We start from the raw sequence: 11867 nt of genomic DNA, 5'->3' as shown, positions 1-11867 counted from the left end.
TCCAGAAGCTGACCTGGCGCAGGGAAGAGGCGAGGGAGCCTGGGAAGAAATAATGTTTTAATTAAGAGTCGTGTTGGCTGCAAGGCCCAGAGCGGAGACAGGTAGATAAAAAATCATGGCCCTGGGGGTAGTGCGCTCAGACCATGTGTTTGACTATTGCAGGGATGGCACCAGGCCCATAGGCACCTCTCCTTGGGCCAAGAAGAAAGGGGGATGGAGGAGGAGACAGACAGCCAGAGAGGGCAGGGGAGTGGGGAGAGACAGAGAGCTCCCCGCTTACCTCTTGCTGATAGCTGAAGGTGCAGCACTGTGTCCCAGGCTTTTTTTGCTGGTGTGTAAACTGAGGCCTGAGGTGGTTTCTAAGTATCCTGTGGGAACACGGGGGGGGGGGGGGGGGGGGGGGGGGGGGGGGAGGCAGCCCAGACCTCTATTCCTGCCAGGTTTGGGCTTCTGTCACTGGGTCACAGGCTTGGGTGCACACACACTTGGGGACCCATCCTTCTAGAGCCCAGCAGAAAGGTGGGGCTTTTAATAATCATCAGCTCCGTTCCTCAGCCTCTACTACCTGCCAGGGTCTGTGCCACATTCTTGTGGCGCCTCAGTTTATTCTAGACTGCCAGCTGTGCTGCTTAGTGGCAGTACTGGCCATAATTACGGCCCATTTTACAGAAGGAGTGTCCAAGGTCACCACCAGGTCCCCTCTAGGCTGTCACTCCAGCAGCCCTTGAACTGACGGGTCCCCAGCACAAGCAGGGGGTCCCTGGTAGAGGATAGGGGAGGGTTTCCTGCTTCTTGACTGGGGGTGGGGGTGGGAGAAAGCATTTTCAGCATGTTTTCATGTTTAAGAAATAGCATGCAAATTTAATGCAAATCACATGCAAATCGCCACCCATTTCTTAAGCCTCGACAGCTCTGGTATGTTCTGAAATAATAATGTTGGACTTGTCCCTTGGTGTTGGCCTGGAGGCAGGATACAAAGCCTTTCCTGTCTTCCCTCCTTCCTTCTTTCCCTTTCCTTTCCTTTCTTTCCCTCCCTCTCCCTCCTTCCCTCTTTCCCTCCCTTCTTTTTTTTTCTGTTTTCTCTTCCTTCACATTATTTGTTGAAGGTGCCCCAGTCCTGAGATGAACACAAACAGCAAAAGTGGCTTCTGGTGTCACCATTTTCCAGATGGGGAAACTGAGGCACAAGCTTGACCTGAGGTTCCAGAGCCACATTGTCAAAAGTGTCCCCCACCAAGTATCCTTGTGGGCCAAAGTGGATGGTACCTGTGACCCAAGGAGGAGAGATGACTGCAGCTGAAGCGGGCCTAACGGGGTTTCTTGGCCTTGAATGGCAGGCTGCTGAGCTTGGATCTGGAGAAATCTCACTTCCCCTACTCCTCTAGTCCTTCTTTCTCCTGCTACTCCATCAGCTTATTCCTTGAATTCAGGCCACAGCCCTTCTGCTCCATTTGCATGCCCTACCTTCTCTGTTTGGCAAGCTTCTATTCATCCTTCAAAACCCCAGCTCCAATGCCCCTTCTTCACGAAGCCATTTCTGATCCTCTAAGAAGAGCCTTCATATCCCTCTGGGCTTCTGTTGCCCTGGTCTCTGTTTCTGGTCCCGCCCTGACCACTTGGGACCCACAGTGTCACAATACTCTGCCTCAATTTCAGCACTTGTCTGGTTATTACACACTGCCAGACCTTTGCATATGCATATTCTCTACACAGAATGTCCTCTTCAGTCTTTTTCACCTGGTACACCCGTAAATTAAAAAAAAAATTATATGTTTTTATTGATTTTAGAGAGAGAGGAAAGGAGAGGGGAAGAGAGAAACATCAAAGATGAGAGTCATTCACTGGCTGCCTTCTGCATGCCCCCGACTAGGGGATTGAACCCGCAACCCGGGCATGTGCCCTGACTGAATGGAATCATGACCTCCTGGTTCATAGTTGATGCTCAACCACCTCACCATGCTGGCTGGGCTACACCCCTAAATTTTCAAGGCCACCACCAATGCCCCACCTCCATGTGGGCTCTACCACTCTCTCCCAGACCACATCTGGGTCCTGAGGCTGCCATCCCTCTCTCTGGCCCACCCCTGACCCCTGGAACTGGAAGGTCCATATGTCCTCCCAGTCTGAGGGGTTGCCTCTGGGGTCCCGGAATCATCCAGGTTGGGACTAGGTACAGAGGGGCTGTCTTTGAATGTGTACTGAGTAAAAGATTAAGTGCAAACAAAAACTCAAATTCAAACTTTATAACTAAGCACCCTTCACCCTTCCCTCTTGCTCACCTCCAGGCCTTTGCATAAGCTGTCTCCTTTGCCAGGAATGTGTTTTCCCTTGAATACTGTTCTGGGGACCCCAAGTCAGGCACCTCCCCTCTCTGGACTGTGAAACTAGGGGATCCCACCCCCCACCCCAGGGCCTCTCAGGCTCCTGGCTCCACCCCGGGAGCAAGTCTGGGCTGTGAGGAGTTTCGGTTGAGACTTGGCAGCCACGTCTCCCTCTGGGGCCCACGGCGTCCCAGGGAGGAGCCACCTCCAGCCTTGGCTGCCCACCCGGTTTGTGCTCCCAGAATGTGAGGGAGAATTTTCCTGGGTGGCAAGTAAATCCAGGCAGTTCCCAGAGGAGGCATCTGTGGCTCAGCTAGAAACTGCAGGTGCCAGGCTTCCTGCTTCAGTCCTACTCTGTCTCTGTTTCCCTCCCTCCCCTCCCTCCCTCCCTCCCTCCCTCCCTCCCTCCCTCCCTCCCTCCCTCCCTCCCTCCCTCCCTCCCTCCCTCCCTCCCTCCGGCTCCAGGCCGGGTTCTGGCATTCTCTAACTGGTTGGTTCAGCGGGCATTTGTCGAGTTCCTTCTGTGTGGCTGGCCCTTGCTGGCCCTTGCAGGCTGCTGGAGATACTGAGACAGACGCTGCTCAGGCTGTCCCAGACAGTGGGACAGGTTGTTTATGGCACCCAGCACCCAGCTGAGGGGTGAAGGGGAACTTTCTGTAATTCACACCAAGGCTCCTCTGTAGGTTAGTGGTGGTCCTGACCCTGCCACCTTTCTCTCTCTCTCCATCTGTCTCTGCTTCTCAGTCTCTCTTTCACAGATCTGCTCCCTGTTTATCACTCTTTCTCGCTGTGTCTCTCTAATATCTACATCTGGGTCTGTGTCTCCATCGCTGTCTCTGTTTTTCTCCATGTTTTTGTCTGTTTCTCTGGGTCTCTCAGTCTCTCAGTGTCTCTCTCTCTCCCTGTATCTGTCTCTCATATACCCCTTTCCCCTGGTGCCCTGAACGTGACCTCTGGGGTGTTTTCAAAAGCTGCTGGGGCTATCCATTTTGAAATCATTGATTAAGCACCACCAATTTGCAGGGCACTGGGGACAGCGTGGTGACCAGGACATCCAGCCATGGGCCCTCATGGGGCTTGAGGTCCAGCAGAAGAGAGAGAGGCTGCAGGGTGGAGGCTGCTCCTGGGATCCCAGACGCCCCTCCTCTGGGCCAGGTTCACAGTCCTCCCCTGAATGACCTCGGGTGATCCTTGTCCCTCTCTGGGTCTCAGTTTTCCTATCTGCCAGAGGAGGGATGTGTTCAGGGTGGCTGGGCTAGGAGCTCCTCTCATGGCATAGGCGGTTTGTTGGCAGAGAAATCCTGACTCATCCCCATGCCCACATGGGTTTGAAAGAATCCTCCAAGGGGAAAATGGTTGTAAGAAAAAAGCAGATCACAGAGTTGACCACCCAGCCTGCCATCTGACTCACCTGGGAAGGAAATAGCTTCACTGCCATCTCCTAGATCATCAGGAAGACTTGCCTGTCTCTCCCCGTCATGGCCCCTGGCTAGTCACTGACGGCTGCTGCCTCACTGTGAGGGCTCCAAGCCCAGCCCTGAGGGCTCCTGACTTGGCACTGACCTCACACTTGTGTTCTGAGCTCCAGACCCACTAACCCCTTGCTGGGGTCCCACGTGGGACAAACTCTTTCTGGCTACAGGGTGTTTGCATGTGCTGTTTCTAAGTGTGGACCACCCTCTTCTCACCCCTCACCTTACCCCTCATCTTTCATTCTCTGCTTTGCAGGTTCAATGTCACTTCCTTGGGGAGGCCCTAAACAAGTCCCCAGTTTTGCATTCTCACACCATCCTGTTCTTTTCCTTTGTAGCATTAATTATTTAGATTATTATTCTAAATGTATATTTTTCTCTGCTAGCCTGTGGGCACAGTGAAGGCTGGGAAGGGGTCTCTTCTGATCACCACTGGATCACACAGCACTTAATAACCCAGTGTAAGGGAGTGGGGTGCCAGAAACAGCCTCCCTTCTCAGGCTCAGTGAGGGCCCCTTCCCCAGTTCCTGTCACCATTCTGCCCAGCTGCAGGTGGCCAGGGGGCACAGAGGCTCGGGATTGGGATTCCAGGCATTCTGGCTCCTGCCACTGTGATAAATGGGAATAATTCAGAATTAATTATTGACTGCTCCGCTGGCCCGATGTGGACAGATAAAGAGTGTCCTTGCTGCTGTGTCTGCCCAACACCTCTCAGGAGTTAATTAGAGGTTGAGAGGTGGCTGGCTCAGGGGAAGGTCCCAGAAGGCACTGGCACCAGATGGAGCTGGGTGCAAAGCCTCACTCTGCTGGGCCACTTTGGGCAACTCACTTTCCCTCTCTGAGCCTCAGTTTTCTCATTTGGAAAAAGGAAAGAGAAAACATACTCATCTGTTGGGATGAATTTCTTGGGAGAATCACCTCAAGCTAGTAGAGTGTGGCATACAGTAGCTATCCAATGAATGCTGCAGAAATGGCGAGTTGTTCTTTGGAGGCTTAATTTTTCTTCTACTACCAGCAGCAGAATAAAGTGAGGGTTAGGAGCAGAATCCTTACCCAGAGGTAGATCTGTCTCCCTTAGATGGTGAGAGATAGCATATGGCAAACATAGGTCTGTTTGTAAGAAGTTATGTAAGACAACAACCACAAAGGACCAACAGTTTGTCTGAACTACTTCCTTCAAATTTCAGATTGCCTGACCCCACTGCAAGGGCACAGTGCCCTCTGGTGGGCAGTGCAAAGGTGACAGCATCTCAGAATTCAAATGTCATCGGGTCAGCCTAGCACTGGTAGAAAGATCATGGAAGCCACATATGTAATTTAAAACTTTCTGGTACCACTAGAAAAAAAGTAAAAATAAGCAGGTAAAGTTAATTTTAATAATGTGTTTTATTTGACTCAATACATCCAAAATATTTTAACATGCAATCAATATAAAAATTTGCTAATGAGTTATCTTACATTCTTTTTTTCATACCAAGTCTTTAGAATCTGGTATGTATTTTATACTTACAGAACATCTCAGTTTGAACTAATAACATTTTAAATGCCAGAGGCTCCCATATTGGACAGAATAGAGTTAGGGTTTATGATTATCCCTTGCCTGGACCATGCAGTCCCCTCCACCCTGGTCCCCCAACTCCAGCTCCCACTCTCATCCACCACAGTCTGACCTCCCTGCAGAGGGCATCTGTGAGCACCGGAGTCAGGTCCCACCCATCTCCTGTCCATGGCCCTCCTTGGATCTCATTGCCTTGGGGGCAGTGAGGAGCACTAGGGCTTTTACCCTGAATGAGGTAGAAGCCCAAGTGAGACGTGATGGGGAAAGAGTGTTCCAGGCAGAGATAATAGCCAGTGCAAAGACCCTGAGGTAGGGTCGTGCCTGGCCCGTTAGAGGAACAGCAAGGAGGCCACTCCTGACTGGAACAGAGTGAGCAAGCGGGGGAGAGAGGAGAGGAGGGCAGGGAGGGGATGGGAGCAGGTCCTGAAGGGCTATGTGGGGGAGAACTTGGGCTTCTCTTCCTAGACGGATGGTAGGTGGTGGGTTTAGCAAGAACAAAGGCTCTGAGGGGTTGGGGGAGGCTGGTTGCATCATCTCTGAATTCAGGACAGGCAATAACTCTACCTCAGTGGAGTCAAGGGTTTCAAACCTGCCTCTGCCGCCCCTTAGCCCAGTGACTTGAGGCCAATGACTTGCCCTTCTGGGCCTCAGTTTCCCATCCATAAAATGGGTCCAAAAATAGACCATACTCTGACAGTGTTGAGGCTGCGGATGAAAAGGGGGCCATATACTAAACCTGACAAGGTCAGGGGAGGCCTACATGGAGGGCCTTATGGTCAAATATAAAAATTTCTAACTAAAAGCAAATCATGGCCAATAGTCATGTCTTAGGCCTGTAGTTTCCTTGACAAAGGCCAGTCTTTACCTAAGTGAGCCTGTCTCACTGTCTTTTTGCACCTAAGAAAATATACCTTTGGAATATCAGAGTAATCTTTCCCAGACCCCTCATGGCACACCCACCCACACCGGATCATTAGACCACAGAACCCCTCACTGTTATCTTGTTCCCCAAATACCATCTCTGTGTGCTAGAAATGCTAATTATTGACTATCATATACCCACCAATGTAAAAGAAGCGTCTCTCCCTTTTACTCTTTATCCAGTCTCAGAAATCTCCCCACTTTGCTTTCTCCTGCCTTCCTAATCCACCCCAATGGACTTCATGTAACCCTCCTTATGTCTTCCTCCTTTGATTCTAATGTATAAAATAAGCTGCAAAACTGACATTCTCTGGAGCATTTTCTCAGTTCTTTGAGATTTTGCTTCCTGGCAATTGTCATTAGTTTGGCTCAAATAAACTCATAAATGTTCTCTACAGGTTTGGACGTTTCCTCCATAGACAAGGCTCAAATGAGCTCCTGACTCCATGCAGCAGTTATGACTGGAATCAGGGTGAGAAGAGAGAGGCATTGGCCTCCGAACAGAATTTAAGGAGGCTCCACCAAACTCAGTCATCTGGATAAATACTATTTTAATGCAACATTGAAAACAAAAAACAAAAAACCACAATGAATGCAAAAACATCAACAGAGAAGAAAGTATCAAAGTGTTAAATATTGGCAGGATCTGACCCTTTGCTGGCCCCACTCTGCCTTACTTGCCTCACCCTATTCCAGTCTCTTGCAGCACCTGGAGGTCCTTCCTCCAGCAGTGTCCCCTCCCCGCCACAAAGTCCTCTAATTAAACCTTAATTCCTTATAATTAAGCCCAGGGATCTAGTGGCCCCGAGCATTCTAAGGAGGGAGGCCCTGGCAGGGGTGGGCCAGGCTGGACTTCCCTGGGGGGGAGGGAAGGCCGGGAGGGAGGCCACTGAGAGGTTGGAGTGGAAGCCCAATCTTAATTAACCCCTCAGGATTAATTACTGGGCCTATGAACAGGCTGAGAAATCTTTTTCTCTAAACCTACCCCCATTCTTTTCCAACAAAATATATTTATTTTAAAAATGCATTGCCTGGCTGGGCGTGGCTCAGTGGTTGAGCGTCGACCTAGGATCCAGGCGATCGGGGTTCAATTCCTGGTCAGGGCACATGCCCGGGTTGCGGGCTCGATCAATGACTCTCTCATCATTGATGTTTCTATCTCTCTCTCTCCCTTTCCTTTCCTCTCTCTGAAATCAATAAAGATATATTAAAAAAAAATAAAATAAAAATAATAAAAATGCATTGCCTGGCTGGGCGTGGCTCAGCAGTTGAGCATTGACCTAGGATCCAGGAGGTCGCGGTTCGATTCCTGGTTGGGCACATGCCCGGGTTGCGGGCTCAATCCCCAGCTGGGGGCTTGCAGGAGGCAGCCGATCAATGACTCTCTCATCGTTGATGTTTCTGTCTCTCTGTCTCCCTCTCCCTTCCTCTCTCTGAAATCAATAAAGATACATTTTTTTTAAAATGCGTTTTTGCCCTGGCCAGGTAACTCATTTGGTGAGAGCGTCACCCCGATACTCCAAGGTTGCAGGTTCTATCCTCAGTCAGGGCACATACAAGAATCAACCAATGGATGCATAAATAGGTAGAACAACAAATCGATGGTTTCTCTCTCTCTCTCCTCCTTCTCCCCCTTCTCTAAAATCAATCAATAAATTTTTTTAAAGTCCACTTTTGCCCTGGCCAGTGTTGCTCAGTGGTAGGAGTGTTGGCCCATGATCTGAAGGGTTGCAGGTTCGATTGCCAGTCAAGGGCACGTACCTGGGTTGTGGGTTCCATCCCTAGCCCCAGTTGGGGTGCATGCAGGAGGCAACCAGTTGATGTGTCTCCCTCACATCGATGTTCTTCTCTCTCTCCCTCCCTCTCTCTCTCCCCCTTTCTCCTTCCCTCCCACTCTCTCTCTAAAAAAAAAAAAATCAATGGAAAAAATATCCTCAGGTGAGGATTAACAAACAAACAATTCTTAAAAAGCACTTTATATCCTACCATCAAAACATATATATAATAGATGGTGTATATAAATTTGGGGGATATATATTGAAATGAATATGTAAGTGTTGAAAAATGATATACGTGCTCTTGTTTGGAACCATGGTAACAGCAGCTGCTTTGTGAGCGAGCACTGAGTATGTGCCAACTGCATACACACATTTCTTAGCTCATCTCCTCGTAATAGCTCTGGGGGTGTATAAGTTATTATTACCCCCATTTTCCAAGAGCTTGCCTGACTCTAGGATCTGTGCTCTTGGGCCCCAATGTATACACCAGAGTGGGTTCCAACTTGAGATCTTGGCTGCAAAGCCTGGACAGCTGTTCTATGCAGGAAAGCCACTTTGGGTTTCAGGTGAGATTGGAATATGTGATTTTTTTTTTTTTTTGCTTGGGCCTCCAAGCATTTGCCTGGGCATTTCCTTTCACCAGGGATGCCTTTCCTTTCCACATGTGAATCCTCCTGGATCTTCAAAACTCAGGATACATGTCTGCAGGAGGCTTTCTCTGTGAACCCCCCCGAATTGTGGCTTCACAACTTCCCACCAAGGGCCCCCAGTTTCCTCTGCACAGCCTCTGGCACCCTCTCCCCCAGCCTCATGCCATCGCGAGCGTGTACATGCGGCAGACATGTATATTTTGTACACCCCTGGGGTCTGCCCTGCGTGCCCCAAGTCCTCATAGCCCTGCCTGTGGGTGGCAGGTCCTTCCCTCTAATCCGCCAGCCTCACACATCAGCCCCGCCCTCTGCCTCCAGCCGGGGAACAATTATAGTGTTAGAGATGTTGCTGTCGCCCCAGACAGGTCGGCCTCATGTTTAATTCATCTCAAGGCTAATTATAGCCGGGCTGGGGGAGGGGCAAGGTAACCTTGGCTCTCCCTCCCCAGCCCTTCCCGCCGCCAGGGTGGCCGGGAAAGGGTAAGGGGAATGGGTTTTGCGTCCTCCATACTCCCCAGCCCCAATTCAGGGCTCCGGTGCCAGTCTTGCAGCGCCTCCTCCTAGCGTGCAATCTCGGAGGCAGCACTGATGGCGGAAACGACATGGGGCGGGAAGGGCGGTGGGAAGGGGACGGGGATTCCAGCTCCTGGCGCCAGTGTGTGAGCATCAGGAAATCTCCTTCCCTCCTGCCTTCCTGTTTCCCCGGATCAAGACTGATGATAATAACCTGGGACACCGCGAGCTAGTCCACCACCTTCCAGGTGGGCCCACCAAGGCCTGAGGGCGGCCCCCTCACAACAGTGAGTAATAATAACCAGCCTTTAGAGTCGGGAGACGGTCAGGATTGTTTGTGGCGGTTGGCCCTCCTGGAATGTTAGCTGCATTTACCGCCACTGTCCTAGATTGCTCTCTGTGCCAGGCACAGTACGAGCAATCGAGGCCATTGTCACTGCGCTGGGATTTAGGATGTGAGCGCGGCGCTCGCCTGGGCGGGAAAACTTAAGGAGGCACCAACGAACTCAGCAAGGGAAATACCATTTTCAGCCATGTTTTAAAGGACACAAAACAATACCGAAAAAGTCCCGGTGAGCCCTAGCTGGTTTGGCTCAGTGGTTAGAGCGTCTGCCTGCGGACTGAAGGGTTCTGGGTTCGATTCCAGCCAAGGGCACGCACGGCGGTTGCAGGCTCGCCCCAGTTGGGGCATGAGCTGGAGGCAACCAATCGACGTGTCTCTCTCACATCTCTCTCTCTCTCTCCCTTCCACTCTCTCTGAAAAGCAATGGAAAAAACATCCTCAAGTGAGGATTTAAAAAAAAAGTCCCCGTGAAACAAAATATCCAAATGTTAGGTACAGACGGACAGGACCCTGCTCAGGTAGAACTTGTATGAATGTTACTGTCCAACAGCCCCTAGGACGTGGGGACTGTGATGACCAACGCAGGCGGGGAAACAGGGCAGCTCGCTCTTGTCCAAGGCCTGAGGTCACCCCATCCTGCCCTCCTCTCTGCTCCGCTGCCCCTCTCCGGGCCCAGGTCAGGTCTTTGTTCTCCCCTCCCCAGCTTGCACCCCTTCTTCCTGTCCCTAGCTTGTCCCTGTCAACTTGCCTAAGTGACACTGCCCAGAATAGCTGTGGTGTCAGTCCCTGGTGGGCTGCCCTGTGCCACGTGCCCACGGCCCCTCCATAGTAGTTCTCCTGGGTTGGTGACACAGACTGAAGCTCTAGGACTCTGGAGTATTGGGCACTTGCTGCTCCCACCCATGCCTCAGTGTCCCCATGTGTACCCCGGGGGGCTTCCAGTCCTGCAAGGGGGGTGACGAGAATCAGGTCCCCTCCTGCTTGAGAGGCCACCATTCATGAGGCCTTCCTTGGGGGTAAGTGTGACCCCCTTCAGATTCCAGTTTAAATGTATGTGCAATTTGGAGCTAAGATTCCAGAGCCAGCTGGCCTGGGTTCAAGTCCTACCTCTACCACTTGCATGCTGCGTAATTTTAGGCAGACCACTTAACCTCTTTGTAGCAACGGCCCCATCTGCAAAATGCAATCTGCGAAATGCCTCCGGATTAAATGAATGCGTGGCAAGTTTAGGGCGACGCCTGGCATACAGTAGGTGTTCAGCGAGTTGCCGAAATCACTGGGGCCGGGCGTTTGGCTTTGAGCTCCAGGCATCCTGGTGCACGCAGCTATGACCTGTTCAAAGATAAGAAACCCAGGCTCCAAGAAAGGCCAGGACAGGCTGAGGTGGGGCCCTGGCGGCTAGCCCAGCGGGGATTCGAGCCAGCGGCTGCGCCTCCAGCGTCCTCGCTGACCCGGCTCACCCTCTAAGGCCCAGAGAGGGGCACAGGCGCCCCAGGTCCCACAGCCCCGGGGAGGGAGCGCGCGGGGCCCCGGCTCCGGGCGGGGGCGGAGGCGCCGCGGGGCTGCGCTCCCTCGGCCGCGCTGCGCGTTTCCTCGGCAGCCCGGCGGGAGCCCGCCCGAGCGATTAAGGGTCGGGAGGAGCGGCTGCTAAAAATAGCCCGCACCACACGGGGCTCGTTAGCTGCTGGGCTTTGGCTGCCAGGTACCCCCTCAAGGCTCTTCTTCCCGCTCGGGCCGGGCACCCCGAGGTTGCCAGGCTGCAGGAGGACGCGCAGGGGGGGGAGGGGCGGGGGCTCACGGGGGTCATGGGCCCTCGCCCCCCTGGACCTGCTTCCAGGCCTGGCCCCTCCGGGCCCTACTCTCCGGATCTTCCTCAAAGGCAAATCTGATCTCACTCCTCCCCTGCTCTAAAGCCTTCTTTAGCTCCCCATTGCCCTTGACCTCAAACCCCCAAATTTCACCCCCATGAGCTTCCTGATTTCATCTGCCCCTGCCCTGGGTGTCTCTCAGGGGCTGAAACCCACACACGCTCCCCCACTGAGCCTGGGCTCCTGTTGTCCCTTCCATGCGGGTCTTACTGTCTTCTTTTCATCTCTCACATCTCAGCTGACACATCACCTCCTGGTAAGGCTGCAACCCCAGCTTAGCTCCGGGGCCTCTCTTCCGTCCCCTCATCGGGGCTCCCACAGCAGCCTGTGAGCTCTGAGGGGGAGAAGATGAATGTATTTTGGTCCTAGCATTAGGAATAGGATATGGCACACAGCAGGTGCTCAATAAGTGTAGAATAGAGTAATGGAATGAGATTACCCAG

Source organism: Miniopterus schreibersii, assembly GCF_964146895.1.
Source record: "Miniopterus schreibersii genome assembly, chromosome: 4".
Classification (NCBI taxonomy): Eukaryota; Metazoa; Chordata; class Mammalia; order Chiroptera; family Miniopteridae; genus Miniopterus; species Miniopterus schreibersii.
Note: the sequence above shows the minus strand (reverse complement) of the source record.